The sequence below is a fragment of the Cynocephalus volans genome, chromosome 2, assembly GCF_027409185.1.
Source record: "Cynocephalus volans isolate mCynVol1 chromosome 2, mCynVol1.pri, whole genome shotgun sequence".
Lineage (NCBI taxonomy): Eukaryota > Metazoa > Chordata > Mammalia > Dermoptera > Cynocephalidae > Cynocephalus > Cynocephalus volans.
Genome location: NC_084461.1, coordinates 220,496,667 through 220,514,036, shown reverse-complemented (window position 1 = coordinate 220,514,036; position 17,370 = coordinate 220,496,667).

Genomic DNA, 17,370 nt, shown 5'->3' with positions numbered 1-17,370 from the left:
AATCTGAGCTTGGTCGAGCATCAAGGTCTGACAGGGCATTTTCTTTTCCTTTTGATACCAGGGCCACTCAGCTCCTGGCTTGGCTTGCCAAAATTTGTTACTCAATTCAGGTCCAGCTGCTTGCCCCCTTTCAAAAGCAAACCACTCAAAAGTCAAATGTCAGTGAAAATGGAAATCAGCTTTTATTCAGGAGTACGGGTTACCTGAGGAGAGATGTTAGGCTAACCCATCTCTCCAGTAAACCTGAAGGAGAATGGCCAGACTAAAGCCATTCAAAGACTCAGATTTACTGAGGGGTTTTTAAAAAGGAGGCTGAGGGAATGGAATGTGGGAAATGAAAAGCAGGAAGGAGGGAAGTGTGAGCTGTGGGGACTCTGCAAGGAGCCGGGTGCAAGGTCTCTCCAAGGCTCTGTCTGGCCTTAGAGCTTCAGAGAGACCCACCCTTCTGAACAGAGCCTTCTGTTCTCATCCTTAATGTTATCTCAGGGTCTGTATAGTACGTGTCTTGTGGCAAGTCTGCAGCTTCAGACTGGCTGGAAAACAACTTTACATTTTTGTAAACAATGCCATCTTGCCCCGTAACCAAGGTTCAAAGTAACAAATAATCGTGGAAAAAGAGTGAACTCAGAGAAATGCATGCCAAGAACAAAACTGTCTTTAAAAATTTGCCTACATCCCATGTGAGTCTCAACATGGCTTCAGTCCTGCTCACTCCAACACTTTCATTTTAGCTATTACAGATAACAATAACCAAGAGATCAGATATTTTGACTGTTTCTTTTTAGTTTGCATTTCCTTATGCATTCATTGAACCAACTCCTGGGAGTTTCCATGAGCCAGGGCTACTCTAGCAAACCCCACTTCTCTGACACTAATCTGAATTGGTGTGGGAAGAACGGAAACTATAGTGTTTTTCCCTCTGTGCTCTTACTGAGCAACAATCAACACCAACACAGAAGACCAACTTCTGACTTCTATGTCCAAGTGTGTGGGGGTTTCTCTGCATTAGCAAGCAAGCCAGCAGTTCTCCAGCAGATACCAGCTGTGTATCCTCCAATTCAGTTCTGATGCTGTCTACCTGGAGATAGTGTCAGATGCCACAGGGTGAGGGGTCAATCCCCAAGACTGCCCCCACTTCAAATGCCAGTCGCAGGCACAGGCCCCTGCAACTTCTGACCAACCAGCTATATACATCAGGGTTCCTACAGCCCACTCATTGGGTTTGATTAATTGCTTGAGTGGCTCACAGAACTCAGGGAAACATGTACTTATATTTACTGGTTTATTACAAAGGATACAGAGGAAAAGATGCATAGGGCAAGGCGTGGGGGAAAGGGCACAGAGCTTCCATACCCTTGTCAACTGAAATTAAGACTGTCAAGGCAGAAATAATCTTGTAAAGTTTACTGGGAGTCAAATGTGAGGATTGACCAGGGAAATACCATTCGACAAGAGTCAGAGAAATGCTCCAAAGTGTATTACAAATAACAAAGGCTTCTGGTAGAGTTTGAAGGTGTTGTCCCCTCCAAAACTCATGTGGAAATTTGATCCCCAATGTGGCAGTGTTGGAAACTGATTGAGTCATGGAGGCGGATCTCTCATGAATGGATTAGTGCTGTCCCTAGATGGGGGGAGTAATGAGTGAGTTCTCACTCTATTAGTTCCTGTGAGAGCTGGTCGTTTATAGGACTCTGGCACCTCCTTTCTCTCTCTCTTGCTCCCTCTGGCCATGTGATCTGCTTGTACCTGCTGGCTGCCTGCCGCTTTCTGCCATGATTAGAAGCAGCCTGAGGCCCATGCCATATGCAACTGTCCCAGAATTGTAAGCCAAATAAACCTCTGCTCTTTATAAATTACCCAGTCTAAGGTAATTCTGTTATAGCAACACAAAACTGGTTAATATAGCTTCATAAACAGAACAGTTTGATGAAGAAAATTGGCAATTTTATTTTTTAAATTTGATCTTTTTGTTGGGGGGCGGGGTGCTGGCCAGTATGGGGATCTGAGCTCTTGATCTTGGGGTTACAAGTCTATGCTCTAACCAGTTGAGCTAATCAGCCAGCCTAGACTGGTCATTTTAAAGTTACTTTCCTTGTAAGGAGGGGACCGGTAGCTAGAACAATAGGAAAACGACTGATTGGTTAACATCATGCTACTTCAGGCTCTCTGTGCGGGGATTAAAGCCGAGGGAACTTCATTATCATGCCTGTTGAAGATTTAAACTGACTTGTTCAAGAAACTAGTTGTTATCTTTCTCCTGACTTCTTGGAAGGTCAGAGCACAACCTAACAGACATGGAACTTAGCAGAGGTGACTCCATTTTGTTTGTTTTTTAGTCTGTTGGGGGCTAGTGTGGAAACTTAGTCCAAAACAATGGCCTTCAGTAATTTTTATTTAATACCCTCCTGGTGCGCCCCCTCCAGGAATTTCCATGTGTTCAACTACCCAGGGGATCCCTGAACCCGGTGCTCTTGGGTTTTTATGGAAGCTTCATTACATTGGCATGATTGATTAAATCGTTGACCGCTGATAATCAGCTTAACCTTCAGCCCCTCTCAACCCCCACTTGCTCTACATTCTCCTGCTGTTATGTTATGCCTGTCTTGTGTTTGTGGCATGTGTTTTCATTTGTTTTATGGTATCTTCGGGTAAAGAAATTCTTAATGTCAGTATTTTCATTTAACATTTGTAATTTTCTGTCCATAATTATTATTAATATTGTTGGATTCTTACAGTATTACCGGGGCTCATCTTCACAGACCAATACTTTCCAAACTTTCCCAAATATAAGACTCACCTGGGCATTTGTCAAAAATATGGATCCTGGGGACACAGCTTATATCTACTGAATCAGAATCTGTGGATGTTGGGCCTGGGATTCTGTACTTCTAAAAATGCTTAAATGGTGATTCTTAGCATCAGTCAAGGATGAGAAACATTGCCAAGCCCCCGCAGCTCATCTGTCCAGATGAAGCCCAGAGCTCGGAGCTGGAGATCACTGGCTTGTTGTATTATGGCTTTTGTAGCAGGTAAAATGTGTGATTGTGACTACTGAGTAACATGGGCAGCCACATCCAGATAAGAAAGCTTCTAAAGTAATTATGATCTCAAGATTATCATGCTGAGTTTATTAAATGCTCAGCTCAGGTAACCATGCAGAGTGGGGTGGAGGTCAGTGAATCTGAAACCTTTGAATTTCTGATTCCTTTTTAAGGCAACCACCAATACATTATCCACTCAAAACCTTTTCCATCTCTGTGAGAAATTAATTCCAACTGACAATAGGTCTTTACCTGCCAACTTAAAAAAAAAATCTACATTGTGTTTTGGTCCTGAAGGACTTGCATCAAAATATTTCTCCTTTGTGACTAACTATATACAAATTGTGGGGAATCACAGACAAATACAGCCCCAGTGAGGTTGCAGTTGCTAAAAGGAGGAAGATTAAGAGAGGGGTGGGTACTGGGGATCATCAAGAGTTTGGTTTTCGGCACGTTTGTTTGAAATGCCTGTTAAGTGGTTGAATAGAGGTCGAGATAGAAATTCGGGAATCATAAAAGTAGAGATGTTTTTTCAAGTCTGGAGGTGGCATGAGATTGTCAAAGGGATGAGCACGATAGGAGAAGAAAAGAGCTCCATGGCAGAGTCCTGGGGAACCGCCCTGTTAAGAAGTCAGGGAGAAAAGGAGAAGCCATCAGGGGTACTGGACAGGCCACCAGTGAGATGGGGAGAAAACGGGCACCGAGCCACAGATGGCAGGTGAAGACGGCAATCCCAGGCATGAGTGACCAGCGGAGCCGGTGCTGCAGACAGCTTACCAAAGATGGAGGTGAGACCTGACAACCAGTTCAGCAATGTAGAGGTGATCTGCAATCTTGATAAAGCCCGAATGGAGTGGGCTCAGAGGTCAGGGAGGAGCTAGGGATGCAAGACGAGGACTAAGGACAGCTCTTGAGGTTTTTGTAAAGGGTGGTAGTTTAAAGGGGTGTTGGGGGTCAAGAGAAGGTTGGCTGGTTTATTTATTTTGGCTGCTGGCTGGTAAGGGGATTCGAACCTGTGACCTTAGTGTTATAAGGCTGTGCTCTAACCAAAGAAAAGGTTTATTTTTTACATGGGAGATGTAACTTTTTATGGTGATGGGAATGGTCCGAGAGAGGGGGTGAGAAATTTTGGGATCTACTGCTCAAGCGGCAGAAATATCTCATTCTTCCTAATAAAAAGGAAGAGTATATGTGTACAAAGTTGAACTTTTTTCAAGTGAGGAAATGTGGGGAAAAGAGGTAATTATATTGAGAGTACATGTCAGAATGTGATATAATGATGTACCATGGACATAAAGAGAGGGCAAGCGTTGGGTGAGGTACAACAGACTGTGGGTCCCAGTGGGTTAAAGGTTTGCAGAAATTGGGGTGCTGAGGGGAATGAACTGGAAATATAGGCATTGGTTGAAAAGTAGAATGCTTGAATTCAAAATATGAAAGAGTTGCAGTTATTGATAATGACCAGTTGTAACACTGGAAGGACCATGCAATCAGTAGCTAAAGTAGATTGGAAATCAAAAGTCTTGGAGGTGAGAAAGTCAAGAATCTGGGAAGCCAGCGTATTGAAAAGAATTATCTTTGTGATATTAAGAATCATCAAGAATTTTAATAGAAGTCGAGTTGGAGAGAGTGACAACAAGCCAGGGACTGAAGTCTTCCTGAGTTGATGAGGGAGGGAGGGATGACACTGTTTGTAGCTGAGCACTGCTAGGAAGGTAGTACTGATGGGTGACATGAGTTTCAATGCCGGAGGGTGGTGTTGTGGGAAGAGGATGGTCTTGAAGCTGCACTGAGGACAAGAAAGACACCTGTCCCACCTCCAGTCCTAGTGTGGTTAGGGAAAGAAGAACATCTCCACTGACAGGGCTAACAGGCTAAACAGTGTTGGAACAGCCTAAGGGTGAAGGAAATGTTCTGATGTAAGGATGAAATGTTTGGGATTTGCTGAGACTGACCATGGACTCCAAAGGGCAGAGTGGAAGAGTTTTAGGAGTTAAGGAAGGGTGACAGATAGAATAAGAAAAAGGGAAATAGCCTCCTGGTGATTAAAGAGCAGATTATGAGGGATGATTAGAGAGTCTTGGTCTTCTAAAATAAGTGGGGATAAAGGACATAAGGATTTTTGCCCTTATTTTCTTGAAAGTTTCGTAAGGCAATGAGAATTAGGGAATAGGGAAGTTGGGGGTGGGGGAGGCTTGCAAAGAGCATACAGAGCTCAGACTCTCTTCAGTCTTGCTAAGGGAATTACAGAGCAGAGCTTCTCAAACTGCAGGGTGCAGATGAATTACCTGAGGACCTTGCTGCAGATTCTAATTCAGGAAGTGTGGGATAAAGATTACAATTTTTCATTTCTATAGAATTTGTGTAGACTCCTAGGTGATGCTGATGTTGCTTTGAGGGTACAGGATGGAGAAGCATTAGTCTTGTCTAGAGCTCATTGATTCCTGTGCTGGAGACCTTCATTAGTGCACTTACAATAAAACTTTTATGGTCATTTGTGTATATTGGGTGGGGATGACAAGGGTTTCATTGAGAAGCTTGTATTGAAGATGAGCCTTTTAAGTTGCATTGGGTTTCAATAGGGAGATACTGGAGGTAACCTGGGTATCTTAAAGGATTTGTTTATGTTTTGTTCCTCAAAGTTTCCTGCATTTGACACATTGCTTCCAAGGAAGATATTATAATAAGATCATTTCTGGAAACATTCAACTTTGTGCTTTTTATGCCAGATCACTTGAAAGTTACTTTTCTCATAGTCAGTCAGAGGCAACACATTGCTTGTAGAACAGATTTGTATAGAGTAAATAAAAAGACCTATGCAAAGTCAAAGTTTAATTTTTTTTTTTTTAACTTATAAAACAAGCATTTTGAAGATCAAAGTTAAATCTAGAGGGAAGGCAGGCACAAGAGTATACGGCGTAACAGTAGAACTAGAAGGAGTGTAGGAAAATAGAGGAAGAAGGAAGTCACCATCCATCCTCACCTGCACTTGGGTTGGGGAGGGGACAGGAGAGGAGGAGATTTGACCTGGTACGAAGTGGGGGAGTGGCAGGAGGTTCCAGTTGGACAGAGCCAACCAGCACTTCCTGGGCCTCACCAGGGAACCTCCTAGGGAGAGCTGAGCCTACGTCTGTGGACGTTTCATTGCAGGCAATGAATGTTGAGGGAGCAGAACGAACTGTTCTGGAAGAGAAGCTGCATGGCTCTGCCTCCTCTTGTGGGCTGTGGGCTCCCAGCAAACTGCCCACATGTTACCCGCAGGCATTTGCACCTTTGTGCTCCAACACTCTGCTGGTCCCTGTGTGATTTGCTCTAGGAGGACAACTTTAACACTTTTTGCAAGGAGCTGGAACATGCGTAAGCATGCCCAAGATGGGAGCCTTGGCCCTGGAGGGGATGTGGGAAGGGTGGCACACAGACATTTGGGTGGGACTGGACAGTTGTTATAAAACCAGCCCCTATTATCATATTTTAAGGAGACAGTTTTAGACTGTAAGTTCCATAATAGTAGAGATCTTTGTTTTTTTCCTTGATGCGTCCCAAGAACGTAAAACAGTGCCTGACCCACAGGAGGTACTTAAATATTTATTGCTGAATGAGTAAAAATGTTTACTGTATTAATTCTCTTAAACTCCCTTGCATGTTAAAGAAGTGTATCAGTCTGTTTCTGTTGCTTATAACAAAATATCCAGAACCCAGTAATTTAGAAAGAAAACAAAATTTATTATTTACAGTTTTTGAGGCTAGTAACTCCAAAGTTCAGGAGCACATCTGGCGAAGGCTTTCTCTGGTGGAGATTTCAGTGACAGCAGGGTCTCACATTGCAAAATGGTGGAGCAGAAGAGCAGATTCTTTGTGTTCTCCTTTTAAAGCCCTCAGAACCGCACCCCTGACCACCTTATTAATCTATTCACCACAGCTTGGTCCTACAATCCAATCACCTCTTCAAGGCACCACTTTTCATTTACCATAGTAGGATTTCCCACCCTCTTAACAGTCCCAGTGGGGGTTAAGTTTTGGGGGGACAACCCAAGGCAAGAAAGTAGTACTGAAAAATGCCTCAGTTAAGTTCCAGCCAGTCCCTGTAGTAAGGGAAGGTGCCCCGTAAGAGTGGATATGGGACAGAAGTCTTGCATTAGTTTGAGTTTCCACAAATCAACCTGTGGGTAGGCATGGTGCAAGTCAGGGAATGTAAGTGACTGCAAAGTCCAGGAAGGCTTCCCCACAGTGGGTAAAAGTCATCCTACCATAAGTTTCATACTCCCATGGTAAGCAATATGACACTGGTAGTCACAAAGATCGTAACATCTGGGAGCTAAGTGAGGCTGAGTAATGCAAGTGAAGACAGTCTTCAGGTCCTTTGTGACACTTAAAGTTTAAAGAAGGCACCGAGAACTCAGGTGGAGACAGTTTTGATAAGTTTTCCTGCAGAAGATGGATGTACGTATGCAGTGCGTGGGGTTTTGCAAAGAGGGTCCTGAAAACCTCGCTAGGGCGTGGGCATTCTCTGATGCACAAATGTCAGGGAGTCTCGGCTGCTGGACGTCAGGCATTCCGCGTGGCTTCAGCCTCCTTCTGCTTCAGTGTCTCTTTGCTGTGTGGAGCATTTCCCCCCTCCTCCTCTCTTCCTTGATCCTGGCTGTTTTCTGGTTTTGTTTCAAAAGTCACTTCTCCCAAGAGAACTTTCCTGAGTAATGAACTAAGTTGTGTCCTTTACTGTGTACTACCTCTGGAGCTCTGTGTTTCTTTTATCATAACACACAACACAATTTATTGATAATAGATGTAAGTTCAGTTGTGTTTGTGTGATTTTCCTGCTCCAAGGGGAAGGGCCTTTGTCACTCTTTCCAAACCTCATTCCCTACCGAGTCCCCACTGCCTTTTGTGGGGACATGCAGAGAAACAGGACACGTAGGTGCCATCGAGAGAGTGGGTTGGCTTCGCATCCCAGTTTCTATGGAGCCCACCTCTGTTTGGTTCTTTTTGCTGGGTTTCTCTGTGATTTCACGGTCTATCCTTACAACAGACCTCTTTACATGAGTGGGTCTCTCTTCTCTGTAGCTGAAGAGCCCCCGATAAGACGATTCATGATTAGCAAATGGATAATATCTGTGGATATTTATTTACATAATTTCTGTCTATTCCACCAGTATTCTGACACTATCAACAGAGTGAAATGCTACTTTGAGAGTATTTGACTTCTTACAGTGAGTATAAGTTGCACAGCAAGTGTACTGCACTTTCACCTGTACCCCAGTCTACTCCCACCTCCTCTGGGACCCAGAAGATATGCTGGGGTGGGTGTGTTCCTTTCTCCTCAGCTCTGTGACTTAGCCGTTCTTCCTAAACCCTGGATTTTACCCTCATTCTATCATAAGATGTTACCCACCCATGTTGTCATCCTCTGTTAACAGATTTTTGTCTTTATTTTTAAAGTTTTGAACTAATTTTAATCCCTCTACAACTCTTAATACCAACCTTAAGCATACTTTAAATTTACAATGGGAAAAATTTTTAAATCAAGTCCTAAGCGTTTTTGAAAAGAGCCCCCTCTACACTGCACATCAAACTCATTTAGATTAGGTTCTTGATTTACATAATGCATGTTCTTGATTTACATAATGCTGGGCCACCACCTCCAGCAGGAGATCCTATGTCAGTACAGCTAATTGAGGGCCTTGAGTGCTTCCATAGCGGTCTTGGCTGCTGGTGACAACGTCCATGAAAGGTAAGGGTTGTGGCAGATGGAGAATCTTAATTTAAATGGTGTCACACACCTTTTTATAATGGGGGCATTTATAGCTATGTGACAGAAACCATTAGTGTGTGGTCTCAATAGAAAACACTCAGACATCTAGATGTTTTTGGTTCTCAAGTCAAATCCAGTGTCATGAGGACCACACTGTCATTTGAGGAAAAGTGGTTTTATCACTCAGGCGTTTCCAGGCCTCCTAAGTCCTGTAAAGTCAGTTTCCCACCGTTAGCACTGAGAATTTAACATTGTCTTTACCCAGTCATGTGTGCCAAACCAATCCTGGGGCTCTTGCTCATCTGGCAAGAGAGAAATCATGCCTTCTTGCAGTCTGCTGGTCACGAACACAACTTTGGTCAGTTCAGTCTCTCCCCAGTGCAGCATTTCCTGTAGTCCTGCCTTAGCATTCCTAGCATCTCCATATTGTGTGAAGCATGTGCTGTGGTTCTAAGGTTTGCACATGTGATGAGGAACTGGTGAATATCTAGTGGAAAGTACTATTGTCTTCGTGTTACTATGCCTATGTCAGAGAATTGGAATAATCGTCTTTGGTTTACACTTGCTCAGAAGACTCTTTTGATACTCAAAACTTATTCAAAATTTAGGTTTGCTTTTCTTTACTGAATATGGGTTTGTTTTACAGAAAGATATATTACTTCTTTTTATGGTTTGGTAGAAAGTTTAATTATTGGGACTGGCCAGTTAGTTCAGTTGGTTAGAACATGGTGTTATAACACCAAAGTTATGGGTTCGGATCCCTGCAATGGCCAGGTGCCAAAAACAAAGTGGAATTATTTTATTTAATTTGAGCTTCAAATTAAAACATGTATGTGTGCATATTTACCATATAGCTGTTAGATTCTTGGCTAATAATTAAGTCCAGATACAATTCCTAACAAATACTTTGAGATTGTATGGATAAAGGAAAAAGGTTGTATAATCCTTCATTATTTTTCTAGTTGTTTAGTATTATGATATATCTGCTGTTCAAAACAGCAGAAAAGTATGAATGTTTTATTGTACTAATAGTGAAAGTTTTCTATAGTCATGAAAAATTGTCCACACTTTGAAACCCATTGCTTAAGAGCCATCTGAGTTTTATTTATGCAGTGTTTTCTCAAGATGCTATAATATTTTTACATTTATCTTAAACTCCTTTTAAATCTTTATTTTTAGTTTCACTTTTTCCTCTCTGTAGTATATGCAGGTGAAGACATTTATTATGGGATTCACTTTATTTGCTATTTACTTAATAGCCAGTTTCACTTAATGTGACCTTTGCTTGATAAAAAGGAAATAGAGCATCAATAGATTCTTTCATCAATAGAATACAATTACCTAGGTGATGATTTAATGGGAGAATAATGTCAGAAGAACTTTGTTGCAAGAGCTATTTTAAGACCAAAAGACAGTTTTATGCAAAAAGCACACATGGAAGGCAGGGATTTCATTAACTTGTGCTTAGCAGTAAGCAGCAGCCCTCTTTTCTCTTATTTCATGCTTAAGTAATCATTGACATAAATGATATGGATGACAAATAGACTTTTCTACAAAATCAAGTAAAGAATGTTAAGTTTCATCCTTGTTTTCCAGAAACTTTGCAGAAATACAGCAGTCACCAGTAATAAAGCTGAAACACTTTAATTCAGCATGATCTTCCTCCCAGCCTGCTCTCTTCCATACAATGTAACACATCATTTGGACAATTCTATTCAAATGCATGCAAATGGCTCTATTGCCTTGATTTGGACATTCAAAAAATAAAAATTATATGTGCTTTATAATACAAAATGTGTTATTTTATATTTGTAACAAAATAGGTAAACAATTTAGAATTTGTTCCATTTTTCTCTACAATGTAGAGTTTATGAAATGTTAAAAACACAGAGTTACAATCTTTATGGTGACCATTGTTGAAGCCTTTGTTTAGCATCAGTGCTGGAGTGGTGTCATTTTTAAAAATTTTATTTTATTTTATTTATTTATTATTTATTTATTTATTTTTTTGTCCTTCTTTGTGACCGCGCTCAGCCAGTGAGCGAACCGGCCATCCCTATATAGGATCCGAACCCGCGGTGGGAGCGCTGCTGCGCTCCCAGCACCGCACTCTCCCGAGTGAGCCACGGGGTCAGCCCTCATTTGTTTTATTTTTAAGATGCAAGAATTAAAGACCCATTGTTAAAGAATTGAATTCATTTGAATGTGAAAAGAAAGCCTTTGGTGAGTTTACTCAGCTGGAAATCATAGGTCTTTTTTTTTTAAGTTTATTTATTTATTAATATTATTATTTTTTAAAATTCTAAGATGGTGTGGAGCAGTTGCCGGGGAGGAGGAGATGCGGGGAGGAAATAGGGTGGAAGAAGGAGGAAGGAGAGGGGCATGGCCGAGGCTTATGGCCCCCACTGCCCTGGCTTGGGAGCCCAGGGTACTTCCTGCAGTGGCTTGGTGGTCATTGCTGGGCTGGTTGCGGGTATTGGGGAACATAGCTTAGGCTCCCCCTTTCCTGGCTTGGGAGTCCAGGGGGCTTCTGATCCTTCTAGGTTTCAGGGGAGTTCTTTGGTGGTATTAGACCTTTACTAGTTAATATCAAACTTTCTCTCTGATCTATGGGTATTTTGTTTTTTCTTTCAGTTCTGTGTTGGGTTATTTGCTGTTTCCACCACTTACACTCTGCACTTGAACTAATTTGTTGTCCTTTGCTTACTTTTAAAATGGGGGACCTTCCTGTGGGGACCAGCACTTGAGCCCTGTAGTTGAGCTAAATTGCTGCTTTGCTGCTGATTCCTTGGGGAAGGCTTTTTGTGCAGTTCAGGTTTTAATAGTTGACTTTGTAGGTACTTCTGGATCTCGTAAGATCCAGTACACCTGGGTTGTGTGGAAACTCTGGTCTGAGCCTGACACTTTTCAGCAAACTGCACCCCTTGCAGATCTTTATTCCTGACCAGTCTCTGCTGAGTGGTCCTGCATTGATTCGGGGGCAGACCAGCTGTCCTTGCTGTGCCCCAGTGTTCCCCTGGTGGGCCCATTTCCCCCACTGCCCACACCCCAAACACTTCCCATAGGACAGGCCATGCATCAGTCCCTTGCAATGAAGACCAGCCTCTGAGTAGCTCCTTTTTTCAGTTGTCTGTGGCTCCTCATTCCTATGTGGGTCCATAAGAACCCTGTTAGTGGTATTGTTGGCCTGTGGGCCACCAAGGCACTTTTCTCTCCTGCAGCCTCCAAGCAACTTCATAGGAAGGGCACAACTGTGGCTTTTGCCAGCTCTTGCTCTGTGTCCCCACCAGCTCCAGACTTGAAGTGGTTGGGGCTCAAAATGGTGGAAGTGATCCTTTCTTTCCCTCATCGTGGTTTCTCCTGCCTTCATGAACTCTGTAGGTCTCTCCTCCTCTTCCCCTGAGCTGTAGTGGACTCAGCTTGGCTGTTGTTGCTTTTTAGTAGTTGTAAATTGGTTGATCTGTGGGAGAGAGTGATGCTGGGGACTTTCTATTCTGCCATCTTGACTGGAAGTGCATTTTTTTCTACTAAGAAATTTCACTTTATAAAACCGAGATGTGGTGCACATGTGAGAAAACTAACCTCAAATTCAGCAACTAGTTGACAGAGTCAGAATGGTTAACTGTACACTTTTTACCCAAGGAGAGACCAGTCTCCAAATACCAATGCATCTGAGTTTCAGAATCTATTTTTAAAATATTCAAAATTGCTCAAATAATAAATTTTTAGTCATGTAAAGACTTGTAAAGATAGTCACTCTACTTCCTAGAATTTTTCCCTTAAAATTGTGATTTAATTTTAAGATTGTGTCCAGGTCTTCTCCATTGTCTCCTTCAATGTCACATTCAGTTACTGGTTGTTAGCTAAATGTCACAATTATTTATTGTTATGTAATAAACCATCTCCAAACTTGGTGGCCCAAGCAGCACAATGTGTATTTCTCATCATTTCAGGGGTTGGCTGGGGCTCAGCTGGGTGGTTCTCCCGATGTCATGGTTGAGGTCACCATGCATATGCCTTCAGCTGAAAGCTTGGTGAGGGCTGGAGTACCAAAGGTGACCTCTCATGCTGCAGGGCTTCTCTCCATGTGTCTCCATCATTTAGTACTGTAGTCTGGACTTCCTTATGTCGAAATGGCCAAGCACCAAGAGAAGAAAGAGGAAATTGCCATTCTTTTAGGGCAGAGGATGGGAAATGCCAGAATGTCACTTCCAGTATTTCTATTGGACAAGGTGAGTCATGTGACCAGCCCAGGTGCAAAGGAGGGGAAGTAGATTCCATTTCTTGGTGGGAAGACAGGCATTCTTGTACAGAAAGAATTGATGGCTGCTTTCATTAGACACTATCTACTACCCTAGGGTAGAAATATTTATTCATCAATTATAAAACATTTACTGAGCCCCAGAATACATGACAGAGACAGAGTCAGTAAATTGACATAGTTCCTATTTTTGTGCTGGTTACAATGTCATAGAAATGATTAATAATCAAACAAGTACATAGCATTTGCATTTCTGGCAACATGGCAGATAAAATAACAGAGACAAAATATAAAATGCACAATAAATTTTGATTAAATTTTTGAATGCATAGCCAGGAAATTTCAAGTGACATAAGTAAGGAGGATACTTACATAAAGCATGTTAAGTATGCTAAGTAATACTGCCATGGCTCATGAAGATGTCAGACAAGATATATGCTTTAAAGGCTAGAGGCTGGGGTTTGGATATGCACCTAGGATAGGCAAGGTAGAGAGTGGAAACTGGGATTGCTCCATCTTTCGTGTGATGAATCTAAAATTTCCAGGTTATCAATAAGGAAGTTTATTTGTGTTAAAAAAAAACATCAGTGAAAGACTGAAATTCCAAACCTAGGCAGCCCCTGGGCATAGAGACAATAATTTGTGAGGTAGATGAATGAAAACTGAAAAATGAACAGAAGAACTGATCATATTTGTAAAGTCCTTGGGGTGTAAGGCAGAAATTAACACAAATCTTCTTTGTAAGGACATCTTAAATATGTAGGGCACATAGAGTGCCCAGAGTAAAAACAGTTCCCAACAAAGTTGAGCTCACAATAAAAAATGAGACACCATAGGTGGCAGATCCTAAAGCTACTTGTCTACGTTTCTGGGTTTTCCGCTCTTAGGCTCTAAGTGATAATTCATTTCTCTATCCTCTCAAATGTGTGACTCAAATGTGTGAAAGCCACATGACTTGCTTTCGACAATGAAATATGCTTGGAAGTGACACGTGACTTCTGGGTGGAAGCATTTAAGAGTTTATGTGCTATTCTATATATTTCTCTTGTTCTGCCATGGTGACAGGTTGTGGATGCATATGTTCATAATTAAGATCCAGCTCTGAGCCTTCGTGTGGAGGACACTGCCATAGAGAGTAATTTGGACCTGCAGCCCAATAGATGTGAGATATTAAAACATTTAAATTTGGAGGTCATTTGTTCCATGGCATAACTTAGTATATCATAATTAATATACCACAGAAAGAAATGAACCATTTTAAGGGAGAGTTAATAAACAAAACTAGCCAAAGTATAGTACTTAAAGAACTTCAGATAAAGACCACCTAAAAGTGTCAACCAAGTAATATTAACTATTTTATTTAAAAGTACTAATTATTTTTAAATAATTATAAATGTAAAAGAAGGACTAGGCATTACAGTGAAAGAAAAAGACAACATAAAATAGACAGATTTTAGGAATAGCCAATAGAATTTTTAGAAATACAAAAACATAGTTATTTAAATTGGAAACTCGCACATTCACACAAAATCAACCAGACTTGGCTGGAGAAAAAACCAAATGACTGATAAGCAAGAGTAATGTCATAGAAATAGAACAAATCATTTAGACATTGAACGTACCAAATAAAGACTTTACGATAACTTTGGTTAGTTTCCTGTCAGCGTGGAGTGATGGACATTTCTTGCAACAGCTGGAATGAGCACTCCAGGCAGCAGTAGAAGCCCCACGACAGGACGTAGAAATGTGAGTTGGTGTGGAACACGGATCAGCATGAAAGTCAGCCTCTACTGCGTACTGACCGTGGGGAAGGAAGCAGCAAGTACCGTGTTCTGCAGCACTCAGTGCTGACTTACAAAACCGAATCATCAGTGTGGTCTGCATGAGTTCCAATGGCGAGCTACGTTAAAATCCTGGTGAAGAAGAGCATCGTGCGCATGATAGTGCTTCAACATCCACCAAAGGTCTTCTCCTTAGACTCAGTGGAACATTCAGATTCGCAGGTTAACACAGACCACTCGTGGCAACATAATCACCTGGAAAGATACAGGACAAGAAACACAGCACATAAGTGGTGCAATAATAGGTGATTTCTCACTTGTGGTATTCCTTACAATAGTCCAGAAAGTCTGGTAAAACTAGTTTTGGTCCCAGGTAACATCTCAGGAGCAAAGAGTGGAGATATTTATTGGCTGAGATGGGGGAGTTCCCGTTTTGAAAGCCCCATGAAGCACAGTAGCCCAAAGCCTTTGTAATATTTGCACAGCATAGCTTCTAGGGTATCTGCAAGAGAGATGCCCAGTTATAGGAGTCATTATGCTCAGGGAAGCCCAAACGTGGTTTTTTATGCATTTATAGTCAAGATGCATTTTTACAATTTAGGAGTTAATTTTCACCATAAGCAGTGTTGCCTAGGAACTAGTTGACCTTTTATCTTTGTGATGTCTCCAGGGAATCAGATATAGAAACTTCACTGAAGGTCCAGTTCCCATGCAGAAAGGAGAAGACTTTGTTAACCTTTACTCATGCTGCCTCATACAAGTATCAGCAGTGATATTAGTTCAACTATTCACTATGCCTGGGCCACAGAAGGGAACAATATTGACTCCAAACTAGGTTACAGATGGAAAACTCCAAAGTCCAACAAAACTAAAACGAATACTCACAGTGTAACTTATCATATGCAACCTAAAACTGAATCCACAAATTTGCATAAATGTCTTTAAAATAGATGCACAAATTTCTTAAGCCATAAACTTATGACAACATTGTATTCCAAGAATGAAATTACTGTGAGCAAGTAGAGAGTAGAATAATGCTCTAATGTTAAAAAATCAATACATGTGTTTTATTAAAAATAGGTCAATGGAAAACAATGTACATAATTTTCTCAAATTCAATACCCATTCTTGAAAAAAATTATCAGCACAAAATTATCATAGTAAAAATTATATATCTTTTTAACAACAGCATATTTAAAAGTAGGAAGTACCATAATATTTTCAGTTAAGTCAAGATCAAGTCTAGGAATTTTTTTGTACTCTCCATTCTTTTATAATTATTGTAGAATTTCTGGAATTTGATAAATTAAGAAATAGAAATAAGAATTATAGTTATTCCAAAAGGAACAGATAAGTAAATTATTTGGCTCATATTCAGCTTGCAATCACAAGAGAAATAGGTGAAAAACAACACTAATAATAGAAATTAGTAAATTTACAAGATTAAATTATCTCTCAAGAAGTAAACAACAAGATCAATAGTTTCCCTAGATACAGGATAGTTAATTAGGAAATATAAAGCAAAATAAAAACTCAGTTACAATAGGGACATAAATATAGAATACTGTATAAATCAGAGAAGACTAATTAATATAACAAAAACAAACAATCTCAGTTGGTGAACAAGGAAAGGTTTATCTTTCACATTATAATGCAAATGAGTTTTTGGCAGGCAGTCTTTCTCATAATGGTTTGTGGAGGTATAAATTTCTTCCATCCTGTAGCTTTGCCATTTTCCCAGGCCTTGAGTTTTACATGGGATCTTGGCATCCATCCAGGAGACAACTGAAGACAGGAAGTTTGTAGACGGCGTTCATCCACATCCTACTGACCAAATTCAGCCTTGCGGTTCCACCTTACATCAAGGGAAGCTGGAAATGCAGCGTCTTCTCCTGTGCTCAGGAGGAAGAGAAAACACGGATATTAGGAGCATAAGTAGTCTCTGACACAAATATCTTGTAAGAAGGTAATAAATATGTGGGCCAATTAGAAGAAAGCTATGAAACTGGACATCTGAAGATTAAATAAGGATTAAATAACAAGAAATGCTATGATCTTGGATGAGAAGACCTAATATTGTAAAGATGTATTATTTTCTCCCTAATAATATAAAATTTTAAGGCAATTCTGGTAAAAATACCAATAAAAAATTAAGTTTATTTTGATACTTAGAAATTACCCTAAAGTTCACCTACAAGACTGCATTGGAAAGATAAGCAGAGACATTTTGCAAAACAAGAACAATGAGGGTATGTTTGAACTTTGGGGCAAAAAACACACGTTAAAAGCAAATATAATTAAACATATTAAAGTGCATAAGTAAAAGGATTGTGAAAGCAAATGGATCGCATGGAAACCAATCCTAATCACTAGATGATAAATACAGCATAACAAAGCAGTAAAAAAAGGATTATTTATTTAATAATTATTTTGCGGTAATTGTTTGAAAGAGTTTGTATTTTTTCCCACCACAATACACAAACATGAGACCTTAAGGCAGCTTCTTATGACCCAAGGTTCAAATCCAGACTTTTACCT